General features: G+C 35.8%; 1 pseudogene; it reads right to left on the bottom strand.

Moving 5' to 3' along the window:
* Nucleotides 1-11,727: 11,727 nt before the first annotated feature.
* LOC145505185 (small ribosomal subunit protein uS2 pseudogene) lies at nt 11,728-13,977 on the bottom strand (annotated as a pseudogene).
* Between the last annotated feature and the right edge of the window lie 3,820 nt (nt 13,978-17,797).

Below are 17,797 nucleotides of genomic sequence, written 5' to 3'. Positions count from 1 at the left end.
TTTGCACACAGAAAAAATATATATATAGTATATATTTTATATTGAATATAGACACAGAAAAATGTATAAAGACTATGCACATTATATATACAAGACATTATATATATATATATATAACATTTTCTACATTTTTCTATATGTTATAGTTATAATATATCATATATGTGATATTGTATTGTAAAAATAGACAAAAAACTTGCCAACTAAGTCTGAATGTTGTCAGGGAAGGAGTACTAAATTTGAGGCAGAGACTTGATCAGTTATCAAATTTCCTTGTCTGGTAGAAACTTAAACATTAATGCTTTTATGTTGTAGGTAAAAACAACTCTTATTGAACCAGTGGAAATAAATAAATATGAAAAATTTTAGCCTGCTTGGGAAAATAATGCCACACAGAGATTCAAATGCAACAAAACACATCTGTGCGCCCTTGGATTCCTGTGCAAGGTAAGGAATGACTTATTTTCATCTTATTCTTTTGAAATCCTGATCCTTAGTATTGGGTTGGCCAAAAAGTTCATTGTGATTTTTCTGTAAGAGCTTATGGAAAAACCTGACTGAACTTTTTTCCCAGTCCCTGTCCTGGCAATTCTAGGTTTCCATAGGCATGATGATAGATGCTTTTGTAGAATCATTTCCTCTTGATAATAAAGTAAAGAATGATACTCAATAATTTTAAAATAAAAACTGTGATGTCAACATAAAATTAAATTAGATGCCACAGACCGGTAAAGATATGCTCTGTTCAATAATATAAATTGGGTAAAACTTTAGCTAAAGCCCCCCAACCCCCAAATAACCATTAATTCCAACAGATTCTGGTAACATATCATTGCTTATTATAAATGCCAACTCTGGGCTTTAGAATAGCATTAAATCGGGAATTTTATTTGTAAGCAATCAGTATTCCACTGTCAGTGGAAAAAGAGGTCTTAAACCTTAGGGTGGGAGGAACTATCCCCATATTTTTAAGCCAGTGGAGTGCCTTATGGACTTTACTGTGTGAAGAAGCCAAATGACTCTATTATAGACTGAGCTGTATCCCTGATATGTGAAATATTTCCTGGATCGAGATGGATACTCTAAAGTTCAAGAAAGACCACTTTCAGGAAAAGTGTAAGTTTCCCTATATTTTACCTCTACTACCAAAAAGTGTCCATAAACATATAACACCAGAGATATGGAAATTTAAGAAACAGCACCACGTTTGTGAAGATAGTTGTTTTCTTTAATAAGGTGAATCACTTGGAGAAATGTTATGTTAAAAAAAATTAAATATAAAGAACTCCAGTTATCACATGAAATTTTGAAGGGATTTTAAGAAATAAAGGAAGAGTAATGTAATAGAATAAACTTTTAGTTATCTACATGAACGTAGATACAGAATTTTTGTAACTTCAAAAATTTTAAAAGGTGTGATTTTATTACTACAAACTATATAAAAGGATATAACTAAATCCACCTTAATGCATTTTTTTTGTGTTCACCACCTGCCAAAATTTAGTTATTGAACCCCTAATCCCAATGATAATATTTGGAGGTGGAACTTTAGGAGGTGATTAGGTCATGAGGGTAGAGCCCTCCTGAATGAGATTAGTGCCCTTCTAAAGAAGCCAGGGAACTAGCTAATCTTTTTTTCTGCCACATAAGGATACAGGGAGAAGTTGGCAGTCTGCAAACTTGAAGAAGGCTCTCACTAGAACCTGAACTTGCTGGTGAACCTATCTCCACCTTTTGGCCTCCACAACAGTAGAAAATAAATTTGTGTTGTTTATAAGCTGACTAATCTATAGTACTTTGTAATAGTAGTGCAACAGCTCACTCTGGTATTCTTGACTGGGAAATCCCAAGGACAAGGAGGCTGGAAGGCTATACAGTCCATGGGGTCACAAAAGAGTCCAACTGGTTTTAGCAACTAAACAATAACAATGGTAGTCCAAATAGACTAAGACAACATCTCAAGCAGGTTCAGTTAAGTTCAGTCACTCAGTCATGTTCGACTATTTGCAACCCCATGGACTGCAGCACACCAAACTTCCCTGTCCATCATCAACTCCTAGAGCTTACTCAAATTCATGTCCATTGAGTTGGTGATGCCATCCAACCATATCATCCTCTGTTGTCCACTTCTCCTCCCGCCTTCAAACTTTCCCAGCACCAGGATCTTTTCTAATGAGTCAGTTCTTTGCATCAGGTTGTCGAAGTATTGGAGCTTCAGCTTCAGCATCAGTCCTTCTAATGAATATTCAGGACTGCTTTCCTATAGGATTGACCGGTTTGATCTACTTGCATTTCAAGGTACTCTCAAGAGTCTTCTCCAATACCACAGTTCAAAACATCTATTCTTCAGTGCTCAGCTTTCTTTATGGTCAAACTCTCACATCCATACATGCTACTGGAAAAACCATAGTTTTGACTAGATGGACTTTTGTTGGCAAAGTAATATCTCTGCTTTTTAAGATGCTGTCTAGGTTGGTCATAGCTTTTCTTCCAAGGAGCAAGTGTCTTTTAATTTCATGGCCACAGTCACCATTTGCAGTGATTTTGGAACCCAAGAAAATAAAGTCTGTCACTGTTTCCATTGTTTCCCCATCTATTTGTCATGAAGTGATGGGACCAGATGTCATGATCTTAGCTTTTTGAATGTTGAGCTTTAAGCCAACTTTTCACTCTCCTCTTTCACTTTCATCAAGAGGTTCTCTAGTTTCTCTTCACTTTCTGCAATAAGGGTGATGTTATTTGCATATCTGAGGTTACTGATATTTCTCCCGGCAATCTTGATTCCAGTTTCTGCTTCATCCAGCCTGGCATTTCACATGATATACTCTGTCTATAAGTTAAATAAGCAGTGTGACAATATAGAGCGTAACTTGATGTACTCCATTCCCAGTTTTGAACCAGTCCATTGTTTCATATCCGAGTCTAACTGTTGCTTCTTGACCTGCATACAGATTTCTCAGGAGGCAGGTATGGTGGTCTTGAATGCCCATCTCTTGAAGAATTTTGCACAGTTTGCATGATTGTAGCCATGAAATTAAAAGATGCTTACCCCTTGGAAGGAAAGTTATGACCAACCTAGATAGCATATTAAAAAGCAGAGACATTACTTTGCCAACAAAGGTCCGTCTAGTCAAGGCTATGGTTTTTCCAGTAGTCATGTGTGGATGTGAGAGTTGGACTATGAAGAAAGCTGAGTGCCAAAGAATCAATGCTTTTGAACTGTGGTATTGGAGAAGACTCTTGAAAGTCCATTGGACTGCAAGGAGATCCAACCATTCCATCCTAAGGGAGATCAGTCCTGGATGTTCAATGGAAGGACTGATGTTGAAGCTGAAACTCCAATACTTTGGCCACCTCATGCGAAGAGTTGACTCATTGGAAAAGACCTTGATGCTTGCAAGCACTGGGGGCAGGAGGAGAAGGGGACAACAGAGGATGAGATGGCTGGATGGCATCACCAACTTGATGGACATGAGTTTAGGTAAACTCTGGGAGTTGGTGATGGACAGGGAGGCCTAGCATGCTGTGACTCATGGGGTCGCAAAGAGTCGGACACAAGTGAGCGACTGAAGTGAACTGAACTGAACACAATGTTTGGCGTAGTCAATAAAGCAGAAGTGGATGTTTTTCTGGAACTCTCTTGCTTTTTTGATGATCCAACAGATGTTGGCAATTTGATCTCTGGTTCCTCTGCCTTTTCTATATCCAGCTTGAATATCTGGAAGTTCTCGGTTCACGTACTGTTGGAGCTGACTTGGAGAATTTTGAGTATTATTTTGCTAACATGTGAGATGAGTGCAACTGTGCAGTAGTTTGAGCATTCTTTGGCATAGCCTTTCTTTGGGATTGGAATGAAAACTGACCTTTTTCAGTCCTGCAGCCACTGCTGAGTTTTCCAGATTTGCTGGCATATTGAGTGCAGCACTTTCACAGCATCATCTTTTAGGATTTGAAATAGCTCAACTGGAATTCCATTACCTCCACTAGCTTTGTTTGTAGTGATGCTTCCTAAGGCCCACTTGACTTTGCATACCAGGATATCTGGCTCTAGGTGAGTGATCACACCAGATAGTGCCCTGCACAAAATTCTTATATTTTTGTGAGAACTTTTCTGCATTTATAGAGTTTCAAGATAGATCTTTTAAGGTGAAACTATGAGGTCCCTAACTTGGAAGAATATACAGCTTGAAGCTGTTGTTAAATTCCTCTCTCTGGCTTTTATGGAATATTGTCATTAAGGCTGCACCAGGTGGAGCTGGAGACAACCTGAGCACAGTGGTTATTTGCTACAGCTCATCCCATCCTGCTGCACAAACAAGGCTGCGTTCAGTCTCATAGGGCCAGCTTACTGAGTGGAACTATTGTCTTTAGAGTTGGCACTGTTATGTTCTCCTTATACAGATAGAATTGGCTATTGTAAATCCTTTTCTAACAAATATTTGCATTTGTTATAATTCCAGAGAGCCTGGCATTGGAGTTTATCAGACTGTAGTGAAATATTTAACAACTGAGTTCTGATTTTGCTCCTGAAATATATTCAAATATTTATAACATAGTAAAACACTTAAAGAAAGTCTCTTGTATTAACTTTCCTGGAAAATTTAATAGCTAGAAATGTCTTCATATGGCAAAAATGCCTAAATAAAATAAATATGTTTTTTAGATTATCAATGATAGGTAATTTTTGATAAGCATTTGCATAATTCTTTGGCTTATAGGTTAAAATACAAAGGAGCATCTTTGGAATATAAAAGTTTATGTCCCTATCTGTATATATTGTTATTAAATCTTATCTACTTCTCTATTTCACCTTCCAAACAATTTATAGCTTTCACTAGTTACAAATAATGTGTCTTTTCTTCCCGTCTCCTATTTAAAAATTTTCTCCGAAAGTCTAGAGTTTGCTTTAAAACATATATCTTTTGAAAATTCACAAGTAGCTCAGGCTTATTTATAAACCTACATCACTCAGGTCAGTCAACAACTCTTTACACTTAAGAAAATCAATATGTAAACATCTGGACTTACTCAATAAGTAAATTATGACATAATTATTTTATTTTTTTAAAATACTACATTTTATCTCTCTTTTATCATGCTATTTAAGTAGATGACAGGAATTAACTATGTTTCATGGTCTAAAGACTTAAATATAAAACACGACACCATAATACTCAGAACATAGGTACAAACATTCTCTGAAATAAATTGTACCATTATCTTAGGTCAGTCTCACAAGTCAAAAGAAATAAAAGGAAAAATAAACAAATGAGACCTAATCAAACATTTAAGATTTGCACAACAAAGGAAAAAATAAACAAAACAAAAAGACAACCTATGGATTGCGAGAAAAAATTTGTAAATTATGTAACTGACAAGGGCTTATTTTCCAACATATACAAATGGCTCATTTGACTCAGTAACAAAAAAACAAACAATCAAAAAACAGAAACTCTAAATAGATATTTCCCCAGAAAAGACATACAGATGACCAGTAGAGACATGAAAAGATACTCAACATCAGTAATGATTAGAGAAATGCAAATGAAAGCTACAATGAGGTACCACCTCATACCAGCCATCATCAAGTCTACAAATAATAAATACTGTAGAAAGTGTGGATAAAAAGGGGTGTGGAGGAAAAGGAACCCTTCTGTGTTGTTGGTGTAAATGTAAATTAGTATAGCCATTATGGAAAACAGTATGAATGTTCCTCAAAAAACTCCATATGATCCAGCAATCCTACTCCTGAGTATATATCTAGATAAAATTACAATTCATAAAGATACATGCACCTCTATGTTCATAGCAGTACTATTTATAATAGTGAAGACAGGTAAACAAACTAAATGTTTATCAACAGACAAATAGATAAAGAAGATGTGGTACATACACAATGGAATATCACTCAGTCGTAGTAAAGAATGAAATAATACCATTTGCAGCTACATAGATGGACCTAGAGATTATCATACTAAACAAAGTAAGTCAGAAAGACAATGTCTTTATGATATCACATATCTGTGGGACCTAAAAAAAATGATACAAACGAATTTATCTGTGAAACAGACTCATAGTCTTGTGGTTGTCAAGGATGGGAGGGTCACAGAGGAGGGTTAGACTGAGAGTTTGGGACTAACAGATGTAAACTATTATATACAGAATGGATTAACAAGAAGATTCTATTATATGTCACAGAGAACTGTATTCAATATCTTTCATTAAACAATAATGGAAAAAGTTATGAAAATAATGTATGTATGTGTAAAATTTAATCACTTTGCTGTATACCAGAAATTAATACAACATTATAAATCAGCTCTACTTCAATAAAAAGTAAAAAATAAATAAAAATATTTTAAAGTATAAAAATAGCTATATTTCTAGTATATACCATCATATAATTAATATTTTACAAAATTCTACTTTCATCAGCCCTTGCCTATCTTAAGCTAATTCGTTACTCAGCAGTGAATTTTCCTGTTTGCATAAGTCAGATCATCTTACACTCTGCTCACAGCCACTCAGAGTCAACTTCCTACTCTGTTTCCCTGATTTTTTCTTGATATTTATCACTACTAACATAATATAATGTTACTTGATTTTTTTCCTGCTTAAGAACTGAATCCATCTCTAGAGTGTAAGCTCCCAGAGGGAATTTTTATCTGTTTTGTTCAATGCTGCAGTCTCAATGCCTGGAGACAAATCTGACATACAGCAAAGTTTCAATAACCATTTGTTGTGTGCCTGCTAAATCGCTTCAGTCGTGTCTGACTATTACTCTTCTTATTCACTTCCTTTCTTACAGTAGAGATTCTGGGATTCTACTGAGATTGCATCTTTCCAAAGGTCAAGGTAAAGCTCCTCACCCTTGACCTCAGCTCTTTTAGGTCCTAGAACTCTTGCCCCCTTTTTGCCCCTTCACACCTGGTGGTTAAATACAGATTCTGCTTCATTTCTTCTGGATTCTTTTCAACTGCTATCACCTCTGCTAAAGAGCTCTTTGTTAAATCTCTTTCATCTTGTTTAACTTTCTGTTAAACCCTTTTGAGATTGCCATCTGTTTCCTGCCTGAATCCTGTCTGCTAGAAACGTATTGGGATATTGAAAGTGCAAATGAATAGTATGAGAAAGTCAATGTAACAGTGAATTCAGGTACAATGTCAGATCAGTTATTTCCTTGTCAGATATCAATGACTTACTGTACAAATTTAGAAAAAAATACTCTGGGACGTCAGTTTCTCCATTTATCAAATGAAGTCATTGGCAAAACATTTTCCAGCCCCTTTCGATTGTCTAATGCAAATTATTTAAGTGAAGAAAAATACTATATCAAGACTGGCTGTCTTAACTTTACTAAATGGTACAGAGACCCATTAATGTCTTGGGAGACACTAATTCTAATTCTTCACTCAAGACTTTTTTTAGTATCATATTTTACTGTCTTTTCCATGACTTCATGGTAGGAGCAATGTACTTTTTTACAAGTCGACTCTGGGATTTATCATGTTTCATGTTTGGGCCCAGCTGGCACAGTGGTAAAGATCTGCCTGCCAATGCAGGAGATGCAAAAGACATCGGTTTGATCCTGGGTTGGGAAGATCTGCTGCAGTAGGAAGTGGCAATCCACTCCAGTGTCCTTACCTGGAAAATTCCACGGACAGAGGAGCCTGGTGGGCTGCAGTCCATGGGATCACAAAGAGTTGAACATGAGTGAATGACTGAGCATTAAATGTTTGAGCCAGTGAAATACTTTGGCCACCTGATGCAAAGAGCCGACTCATTGGAAAAGACCCTGATGCTGGCTGTGAAAGATTGAAGGCAGGAGGAGAAGGGATGACAGAGGACGAGATGGTTGGCTGGCATCACTGACCCAATGCACGTGAGTTTGAGCAAGCTCCAGGAGATGGTGAAGGACAGGGAAGACTGGTGCGCTACAGTCCATAGGGTTGCAAAGAGTCAGACACGGCTGAGCGACTGAACAACAACAACGATGAGAAAAGATTTATTAAAAATGCCTGGCTATGAAAACAGTATGTCTGGCTGCCATGGAAATAGCATGTCTCAGACAGTCACCTGTCTGAGAAAAAACGTGGAGTCATAAGGAGTAGATCTGAATCCCAACAGAAATTTGAAGCTAAAAGCAGCTAAAACATGTAACCTGAGGTGAAACTGGCTAACAGTTCTGTATGTGAGAAAAGTGCTTGCTTGTTACTTTAAGTCATTGATAAAAACCAGTGATATAGTGGCAATGTAAATTAGTGCAGTCATTACAGAAAACAGTACAGAGGTTTCTCAAAATATTAAAAACTAGAGCTATCATATGATCTAGCAATCCTGCTTCTGATTATATATCCAAAAGTATTGAAATCAGGACCTCAAAGAGAGAACTGCAGCCCCATGTCCATTGCAGCTTAAATGCCCATTGACAGATGAATAAAGAAAATGTGAGGCACACATACAATGAAAATACTACTCTTCTTTAGTAGTAGTAGTAGTAATGTTAGTCTCTCAGTCATGTCCGACTCTTTGTGACCCTATGGACTGTAGCCCACCAGGCTCCTCTGTCCATGGAATTCTCCAGGCAAGAATACTGGAGTGGGTTACCATGCCCTTCTCCATGGGATCTTCCCAACAGTTTTAAACAGAAGGAAACCCTGCTTTATATGACAATATGAATGACAGTGGAAGACACTATAAGTGAGATAAGCCAGACACAGAATTCCACTGGCATGGTTTATAAGAAGTAGTTAAATAGTCAAACTCATAGAAACTGACAGTAGAATTGTAGCTGCCAGGAACTGAGGATGAAGAAATGAGAGGTTGCTCAACAGGTATAAATTTGCATCTAGATAAAATGAACAAGTTCTAGATATCGGCTATACAACACTTAAGAACACTGAGTTGTGTACTTAAAACTTCATTAAGACGATAGATCTCAAAGTAGTGTTCTTACCAAAATAAAAAAATATTAATGCATATATAATTGTTTGAAAACAACAATAAAATCCAGCCTATTGCTATATTTACTGCAAACAGATTAATTAAAATTAATTATACATATGGAATCATTAGAGGAATAATATTTTAGGTTTTGAAAGTTTCTGTAATGTTTGTATGTATAAAAACAAGATAACAGGATTCTCATATTGTTTTTTACATTTAGTCCACTGTATTTCTTTAAGCTGAAGTGTATGAAGAGAATCTTGTCTTAACACAGACAAATAATTTGAAAAGTTAGGAGCTTTTTAAAGCCTTTTCAGATAATTATAGATATTTTTCTTTGATACAATGTCAAAACTTACTAAGTGCTATCTTCTTAGAGGTTAATTTCAATAAGAAATCTGAAACCATATTCATGTACTTTTTGTAATTTGTTACATTAAAATTCATTGGTCTATCTTGTACTTTGAATGGATCTTTTTCAGATGAGTTGTTTTCTAACATCCTCCATTGATCTCTTAAGGAAATATCAGTCCACAGAATAATGCAGTTCTTCCAAATATATTTAAAAATGACATTAAAAAGTATTGTGTAGTTTATAACCTAAGTAGACACAAACTATACAAAAATTATTGTCCATAGGACAAGAAGGAGATCATTAAAGTATATTCTTGTAAGATTATACAAATGATGAATAGTGGTATAATACTTTCCCATGGTGAAATGTGAGAAAAGTACTGAAAACTTCATCTATTGTAGTCTTATATAGTTACCCAATCAGTTCTATTGATTTTTACTTTATGTAAAATATCTATCATGCATAAAAATTAAGATAGTTATATCTTCCTTATAAATCATCCCCTGTTCATTTTCCTCTTAATCCGCAGTAATTTTTCTTATTCTAAAATCTACCATGTCTAGTATTAATGTCACTTCTTATGCATTTTATGAATCAGTTTGATATAATGTATCTTTCGATCCTTTCAGATTTAAATGTATTAATTTTAAAAGTGTTTTTTATGTAGAAAACTTATATCTTAGCCCTTTTTTCCCCCATTATGATAATGTCTGCCTTGCTCATGGAGTTTAAACCTTTTATATATAATACTAATATCACCATGACTGAGTTTAAATACACCATCTGCTTTTTATTTCTTATTTTTATCTTTGTTCTTCGATCCAGTTTTTCCTCCTTTTCTGCCTTTACATGGATTCATTTCATACTTTTGAATCATGGTATTTTCTTTGTTACTATTAGCATAGTAACTATATTTTTGTTTTTTCTTTTTGCCATTGCTCTAGGCTTTACAAAGTGCATTTTTAAAAAACACATTTGCTAAATTTCAAATAAATATGGTAATATCAATCAAAGTATCAAAGTTTGATTAGTAATCAGAAAAATTGTTTATAAATCATCTTTATTTGCACTGCATTTGTCTTGAGAAAGTTTTGTTCAATATTCTTTTATTATCACTCACCTTAGGAAATTACAGAAGTCTTGAAGTACATATTTTCACAAATTTCTTCTTAGTGTGCCAATGAATACTCATTACATTTAAATAATTTTATTAATATGTAGATGTATTTTAATACTTCTACTTTCTGTCAAATTATTTTTTAATGGCATGTTTTTCCATAAGTCTATTCCAAATGAAATTCATTTTAAGCAAAATCCTACCAAATCATGCAGCAAATTTCTGACAGCTTTATCTAGGGCTGACAATGAGGTAATGGTTTTAGCAAACATCAAAAACTACTTTAGACCTAAACTCAAGTGACAGACCAAATTCATGTGAGTCCAGACCAAAGCTGTGCTCATATTTGTGTAATTGAAATATAGAAGAGCTAGTGATTAGAGATTGAAAGAGAAGAATAACCCAACCTGAATTAAATTGGAACACAGAGTGACATGAGCACAGAATTAGAAGGCAGACTGAATGCCAAACAAAGACTTTTTAGCATCATCAAGAAAGTCACCAAAATATTCTCTCTGTGGGACATTTGTAGCAGTAGCTAGGCTTGTACTAATGGAACAACAATATATATAAGCCATAAAAAAAGAACAAAAGGTGCAACTTACCAGAAGATATATACTCAGTATGTAAAACCCAAGGAAAAATACAGCCTTGACTCCATGCTTCAAAAAGTAGCCTCATTAATCTGTGAATAGGAAAAAAAAAAAAGCAAATAATTCATAAAGTATTTCTTCAAAGGGATAAAACAAAATCACAGGAAAAAGAACTTCTTTTGCTACCATTTCTATATGAAATACTGTGGAAAGAAACTCAAAATAGAAACCTTTTACAATTTATATATTAATAAGAGATATACCTCCAGCTACTTAGGTCTTTACATTATAAAAAGTATTTTTTTTTTTGTATAGAACAGCAAGCTATCACATCTGAAATACTAGTGAGATATATCTCCTTATTTAAATGTGGAAAAACAAACTAAAAAGTAGCTAAGATCATAAGAGTTAGCAAATTATTTGTACAAATTTTGAATTTATTTTATGATATGGACATTATCACAAATGTCTTTATGAATTATCTGCAAATGAAAAATGGGCACTTACTGGCAACTGGTGACCCGAGCTGGTGTCTAAAGTAGTTGAATCCACTGCATAATTTATAAATTATTTTAGAGGCTGTTTTTTCCCCATGACTTTTATTTCCACTTTCTGGGTTAAAGTCTGTGGAAGAACAGCTGAAGCCCACTCAATGATTGTGCCTCCTTTTCCGTGGCCTCAGCCGTGGGAGTTATAGCCCATATTCAGTGGCATTCTCACTGGCGTCTGTGCGCTGTCGTCCTCAGTGGGATCTGCTGGGCAAGCACGGAGGGCACCTGCCACCTTCAGACCCAGTTAGCACCTCCGTGGGTTGAGCAGCAGTCACTTCAGGAGCTGGGGCAGCCCGTTCACCCTAAACTCCTCCTTGATCACAGCCTTCTCCGCTGCAGCCTACCCGTCCTGCACCACCTGTTGTGGATCTTGGCTCCGGTAGAGAGTGTGTGGGAGGCATGCAAGATGCACGTAGGACTCACGGGAGAGGGAACCACGCATGCCCATAATTCCCCGGGTCAGCGTCTGTCACATCAGACCCACAGAGTGAGCTCCTTTGCTGTTGTAAGGATGGCGGTGTCCACACAGCGCAGAGACTAGCGTGTGTTACAGGGGGCAGGGGTAGGCAGGTTCACAGAAGATGCCTCTCGTGCCGGTGGACAGCCCTGGGGTCGGGAACCACTGTGAGTCACGGCTCCTGGACAGCTGGCTGCCTGGCTCAGGTGAGGAAAATTCCAGGAGAGAGGTGCCCAGCATAGCAGTGGTGCCTGTGGCCTCAGCAGACTTCAGCACAGCTCGCTGGCTGGTCCTCCTGGAGGTTATGATGCTGACATCAGCCAGATTTTCAATGGCAAAAACCACAGGAGTGGACAGCAGAAGCTTCTCCCAGGTGCTCTCCAGATTTAGAGGTAATGTCATCACTTTTCCCTTCTATTATAGATGACTTGTTCCATTTGGAAGTCTAGGCTTGATGTTTCCTAAGGGGGTTCCCGATGCAAAGAATTTGAAGACATCAAAGGCTCTGGACGTTGTGAAAATGTCCCTTTAAGTTATGCTGGGAAACCAGAACAATGCTATATGGATCTCTCTCTGGGCAGCATAGAAAAGCTTAGAAATCTAATTTTGTAAGTTCCCGTATATAATGCTAAAAGACAAGCCATGGATTGAGAAAAGATGCCTAGAATGCATATAACATCAACAAAAAAACATATTATATCAAGAACATAAACAGAGCTACTACAGGAAAGAGAAGAAGAGAAAAACACAATTATTAAAAAATGGTATATGGGGTGCTTGTGTCCTCTCCGTAACCCTTAGAAGAAAAAGATGGGTGGATCTCAGTGATCAGGATGTTTTGTTAGTTGCTAAATAAAGTTTGGGTTCCAACATACTTCCTATTTGTCCTATAGTGTTTCCAAAATCAGGGGAAAAGACACATATATTAATTTGAAAAACATGAATAATCTAATAAGCATAGAAATGAATAAGCAGTTTACACGAGAATTAACATAATGATGCATAAATTCACATGCAATTAAATTAATGCAAGTCAAAAGAGAATTATATAATTGTGTAAACATATAAAATATTAATAATGTCTAGTGCAACCTTTGTAAAAAAATTATCAGGATAATTAAAGTATGTGAAATGTAACATATCATGTATTTCCTGGCCTATCAGTTACATAGTTAGGAATGTCCTCTTCTCATATATACTAGGAAATATATAAAATATGTTTATTTCAGCAAAGTTATTAGTAGCCAAAAAAGAAACAACTTAATTATTCTGTAAAATTTTACACAAGTCTATGCAACTATTGCAAATAATTAAATAATTATAAAAACACCAAGACAAAGTAGTTCAATAAAATGAGTAAATTATTATGTCCTGTTAAAAATCATCTTGCCAAGGATGTTCAGAGCTAGATGTTCAGATGTTGAGAATCCTGGGTAGGAGGGTAATATTTCTATTTAATATTTCTTGATTCATTTACTCATGATATTAACAGTAATAGAGTTGAGTCTTGAGCAACAAGGGTTTGAACTCTTCTGGTCCATTTATAGGCAGATTTATTTCAATAAGTATAGTGCTCATATTTTCAGTTTATAGTTATTTAAATGTGGGGAAATTGGTGTGTTGGATTAGAGATCACAGCATGTGAAATCAAAAGAACTAGGGTTTGAGTTCTGATTGTCTCTGATATGTGTCACTTCCTGCTTTTTGGTGAATAATTTTTCAATTCCTTTGTTTTTTGAGTCAGATTGTGAGCTGGCATGGAGGGCACCTGCAGCCTCAGACCAGGCTGCCCCCTCAAGTGGGTGGAGCAGCAATAAATGCAGGAGCTGGGGCAGCCCATTAACCTTTAATTCCTACTTGGTCACAGCCTTCTCAGCTGCATCCCGCCCTTCCTTTACTGCCTGTTGGGGATCTTGGCTCAAGTAGACAGCCCGTGGGGGCACACTCGGGATCCACATGGGACTCCCATGGGTGCTCATGAGAGAGGGAACCACACATGTGCAAAACTCCCTGGGTCAGCATCGGTCAGGTCGGCGGCACAGAGCAAGTTCCCTTGTTGTTGTAAGGATGGTGGTGTCCACAAAGCACAGAGAGTTAGTGTTACAGGGAGCAGGGGTAGGCACCATCGCAGAAGAGACCTCTCATGCAGGAGGTCAGCCCCGGCTGGGGTCAAGAACCATCACAAGCTGCAACTCCCAGAAAACCACCTGGGTTAGATCCCCTGGTTGAGAAACTAGATTCCTGCATGCATCCTGCAATTAGGACTCAGCACAGCCAAAATAAATAAGTAAAAAAAATATATATTAAAGGTCAGCTGCATTTCATTTATTAATGAATTCATATCATCTCTTTACCCTTTTAACAGCGCTGTATTTCAGAGACTAAGCTAAATACTGCTCATAAAGGAAAAATTCACTCTTTTTATGTGTCTATTTTGCAGTGTCTCATAGAGCACAACTGGTACTGATAAACAAAGAATGGAAAGTAACCTTCCTTTGAAGAGACTGCAAAAGCCCCCCCTTTTGAGTATATCAAGGAAAAAAAATAGGGTGGTTTCCTTCTGGGCACAGCTAGCCCAGTGTTCACACAGAATTCCTGCTGGGCCAAGAAGACAAAAGTTACTTTATAGTTCTTGCTGCCAGTCCCATTGGCCAGGCACCATTAGGTAGAATACACCCTGAAAACCTTACTCATACATGTTAGAACTTGGAAAAGATTGATGTAAATATAAGCATATGATTGGATCAATATGCTTTCTTATTTTCTCTATAACTTTATTTATAAAAGTTGAAATAAATGCATTGGTATAGCAATTGGAAGCTCATTATGAAATATTCTGGATATTTAGAACCTTAAAATCTTTTCACTTTTAGTTGTAGGTTCTATGGAAGGAAGACTGTCCATCATTGCTCAGCTGACAACTTCCTGATGTTTAACAAAAGGTAAGAATACGTTTGTTTTATGTCGAGACCATCAAGGAATAAAGCATGCTTATGGTAGTCTGTTTCGAGTTCAAGAGCAGAATGAGAGCAGTAGAATATGCGTTCTAATGACTTTGGTATAGTTGTAATTTTTGCACAAGCAAATAGGAGAATTCCCAGTGTCTGTTTGAAGCATTTAATTCTGGTTGCCAGGGAAGCGTATTTCCCAAAACTGACTTTAAGCTATGTAAAAATTAATAACAGAAACCTTAACTGAAGAGAGTCTGGAGATCAGAAGTGGGAGCTCTCATGCCCTGCAACATAGCAGAGCCCAACAAGAGGAAGAAATACTTCATTCCTCGCAAGACTCAACCAATGAAAAGCCACAGACTCTTTGTTTACTACAGCCCTCCCACTTCCCTCAATAAAAGCGTTTTCCTTCCCCATGCTGTGGGGGTCTTGGATATGGCTAAGTGTTGTAGACCTTGAATAGCAATTCTCCAATGATCTCAAATAAACCCATCTTTGCTGGAGAAATATCTGGCAGGCTAATTATTACAGATCAACAGCCCTGTATCCTTTCCTTTTCCTGCTGTATCCCATGGGATCTGAATTTGATTTTTGGACAAATTTATTTGGGCATTGAGAGAGTAAGAAGGGGTAAAAGAGAAAATCACCTTTAAATAATGCTTTGCTTGACTTCTCTTCCATACTTTTCAGATATGTTTTCTAAAGACTTTATCTGAAAAGTACTCTTATTTAGCTTTATTTTGATTAAAGTTTAGCAGTATCAATACAATAGAATAATTGAAAAGTCAGTAGCAGCTGAAGAGGAGCAGAATATGTCGTTCCAAAAATGCCACTTGGGCATGAGGATTATTTTGAGTTGTTTATTTTTAAAGAAACAGCAGGCATAGGAAGAGCTCTGAAAATGTGTAGTAGAAGTTACCCTTTTGTTAGAGAGTTCTGTATTAGAGGAAATCTCTATTTATAAGAGTGTCTCTGCACCAGGAAAAGAGCATGATTCTAAATCTCTGGAAATTCTTTATCAATGAAGAAGATTTAATTCTGCATTAACAGTCTTCCTTTCATATACTGTGCTTTTCTTGATAACTTTCCATGACTGGCACCTCCCACTGCAAGATCTTCTGTTGTTTTTAGCTGGAAAGAGTATTTAGGGTGGTAGCTTGAGCCTTTTGGAGAGTTATTCAGTGTACACAGTAGGTACATATGTTATCAAACTTTGGTTTTCTTCCATTGATTGGTCTAGAATCTAGAAGGGTAGATGGAAAATTATTTTTCTTCTTTTACGTAGAACAAGATCAAAAGAATGATTAAAAAGGGAAGGAAATCAGCAGCTTTTGTTTCATCAGTAAAGAAATCTCATCTCAGAAATTAATTATGTTTTGCATATATATCTGTAATCAGCATTTCTTTAACCTGTAATCTTTAATGAAACTATAAGAATATTGCTACCTCATGATTTAATCATTGGGAAAATGTACATGGTAAACAAGCTTCCTTTCCTTGCTGTGTCTTTGCTAACATTAAGAGAAAGTTTTGCATTTTGCATTTGTTGTAAATTTTTTTCAGCCATTTTTAATTTTTTTACTGTTGATTATTTTTAAATAGTCTACAGAAGGATTTATCCTGAGCATTTACATTTTTCTTATTTATTTAGCCACTAGTATACCCAGATGAGTATTGGAAGATATTCTTTAAGGGTATTTTTTTTGTTAAAGTGTGATATTTATATATTAAAATTCTGTGTAAAATGAAATCTGATGATATGACAAAGACTTTGACATGTTAACTAACCCTGAAATTTTAAAAAGAAAATTGGGTAATTATACTTCAATACAAAATGAGAAGTAAATTAAAGAAGTCAAGAGGTTTGATAGTTCTTTGTACTAATTCAAGTTACTAGTAGGGGAAGAAGCTGCAAACATGAAGCTGATTAAAGACATGGCTTAAAAAACATGTTTAATCTTTAAATGCACATGAATAAAATATTAATAAAGAAACAAAGAAGTAGTATTATATTTTCTTTTACTATCTTTCTTTCCTGAAGCTATGATGTACTAGAAAAATAGTTTTTTTCTTTATTTTTTTGTTATGGTGTGTCTTCCAGCCTAACTAATTAGTTGCTTATATTCTAGCCTTTTAAGTTTTATTTAGGAGGGCATCATTTAAAAATAAAAGACACTTGAAGTATGAAAATAAAAGTCAACCTTAACTTACTCTTGCATAGTCTCACTTAAAAATAAATTTAAAGAAGAACTCACATTTATTTGTTCTACATACAATTTGTGTGGACTGACTCTTAATATAAATTTTATAATACTGCTTTTGTGACCTTCATGTTAAAAGTAAGGAATCTGAGGAAAAAAGAGGTTAGCGTTTGTCCACAATTTCACAGTGAACAAATCAGTCAGTCAAAAACTTGTGTAATCTGGCTACAAAATTATGTTCCAACCACTATGCTATTTTGCTATAATCACTCTTCAGTATAATTTCTCAATATATTACAAGTGATGTTTTTTGCACACAAACACCGATGAAAACATCTTTGATATTGGTTTCCTATTTTCATTTTAATCAAATATTAAACACTACATAGCACTACAAGGCAAACTGGTGAAACTTTAAAAAATTTTGTAAGTATTTCTCTATAGAATCAGATATATGCTAAACAAAATTGCTGACTCAATTGTTTCTATATATTGCTATAGCAATTTCCATGTCAAGTTGCTGTGGACTCAAATAAGTGAATTTCTACATTCTGAAAGAAGAAAGGCAAAAACTTTTTCTTTTAAGCAATATGTTTAATGATGGAAGTCTCTGCCTAACCCTTATG

This window comes from Giraffa tippelskirchi, chromosome 5, assembly GCF_054371585.1.
Source record: "Giraffa tippelskirchi isolate mGirTip1 chromosome 5, T2T-mGirTip1v1.2.pri, whole genome shotgun sequence".
NCBI classification, from domain to species: domain Eukaryota; kingdom Metazoa; phylum Chordata; class Mammalia; order Artiodactyla; family Giraffidae; genus Giraffa; species Giraffa tippelskirchi.
The sequence above is the reverse complement of the archived record's forward strand: the minus strand, read 5'-3'. Positions and strand labels throughout refer to the sequence as shown.